Source organism: Silene latifolia, chromosome Y (genome assembly GCF_048544455.1).
Source record: "Silene latifolia isolate original U9 population chromosome Y, ASM4854445v1, whole genome shotgun sequence".
Classification (NCBI taxonomy): Eukaryota; Viridiplantae; Streptophyta; class Magnoliopsida; order Caryophyllales; family Caryophyllaceae; genus Silene; species Silene latifolia.
Window position 1 is genome coordinate 134,693,496 of NC_133538.1, and position 1,841 is coordinate 134,695,336.

Below are 1,841 nucleotides of genomic sequence, written 5' to 3' on the forward strand. Positions count from 1 at the left end.
TTGAATGTGTCATAGTGGTAATAGTGAGGGTACACAAGCCAAGAGGTCATGGGTTCGATCCTCACTAGATGACAATTTAACACACTTTATATATTTTTGGAAAGACCAAAAATAAGGAAATTTAATTCCTTATTTCGGATCACATTGGCCGAAATTAGGAGATATAAATCTTTCCTAATTGATTTCGGATTTCGGTCTATATAAAAAGAAAGGTGGAGAATTATTTCTAACCTAATTCTTTTTCTGACCTAGCCTCCTCTTTCTCATCACAAAAAAAACACAAAGACGATAAAATTTTACAGAAAATTTTAGATTGATTTCTAGCATAATCAAAGGGTATATCTTAGATCGTCTTGGGTGCAACTAATAGGCGAATATCAATTTTTTATATTGTTCTTAGGCCAATTTTGCAAGGACCCGAGGTTAATTCTAAATCTTTTTACTTATGCTTATGTATTTTATTTTATGACCATTGATCATCTTTATTATATCGTTATAATCCTTCATGTTAAAGGGAAGTATACAGATTATTTCCCACAAGTAGTATCAGAGCTTAAGGCTACGATTTTAATTTTGATGATTTTCATAAAATTTGTATGTAAACGATAAGATTTTCGAGAAGAAAAAAATTAGGGTTTCGATTTTTTTGGATCGAAATTTTTTATGCCGTTTTTGTTGTGCCGTTTTTTTTCCTGTTTGATGATAGTTTTTCCATTCTATTTTTCATATTATAGTTTATAATCAGTTAAAATTATCATATGAAGAATTGGTAATTTTTGATTTAATGCAGATTAAGTTAAAATCAAATGGAATCGTCATGTTTATGATTAAAAGATTGTTTTTGGTATATAGTTTTTGGCATATAAATTAATCATGTTTATTATTTCATATGCTAATCATGTTTTAATAGCAAAGGTAAACAATTGATCATCAAATCTTATTTTAGGGCATAATTGCCGCAAAAAGAAAAGAAAAAAAAGTAGGCTGTTTTTTTTTAGGGTTTACGAAAAAAAAATTTTTGTTAATTTTATTTATGGTAAACCGTGAAAAAGAAAAAAAAACATTAGGAAATTTTTTTTTTTGCCTTTTGCCGAAAAAAATAGAGAAACTTTTTTTTGGAAAGTTTTTTTTCACTTGTTTTTCCTATTTACCGAATTAGAATAGGAAAGGAGTTGTTTTTTTTTGTTTTTTTTCAGCCGTGTCAAATAAAAAAAAAAGGACTTTTCGTTTTTTTTGGCCGAGTAAAATTTAGAGAATTGGATTTAATTTTTCTTTATTTTGGCCAATTAGTTATTGTGAATCGGTTCACAATTTAATGATACCGAGTTATTTTAAAGCAGTTTAAAATTTTTGACGGATAGAATTCATATTACAAGTATAATATGGATTAAGTATGAAATTAATGTGATTAAATTGCGGAATTGTCACTTAATTCAATTTAAAAAGGTGGTTTGGATAAATTAATCAACATAATTTATTTATTGTATTATGTATGTTTAATTTATTTTTAGTTGATGCTTTTAATAATGTTGAATGAATCGAATGAATGAATTTTATTTACGTATTTAATTTTGCAATCGGTTGTAATTTGTAATACTTAGTGTGGCCTTAGTCAATTATGTTTTCGTAATGAAGGAAACATAATTTTTATGTAATTATGAGATCTCGAATCTCCTTTATTTTAGTTTTGGGTTTTTGAAATTAGAATGTAATTAATAGGTCAATTATGTAATTTTATTTATTGTAATTTCAAAGAAGACTAAAGATGAAGATTCAAGCTCACTCCCGCTACATGGATCAAGATGGAACATCAAGACAAGCTTCTCGGGTCCAAGGATGGA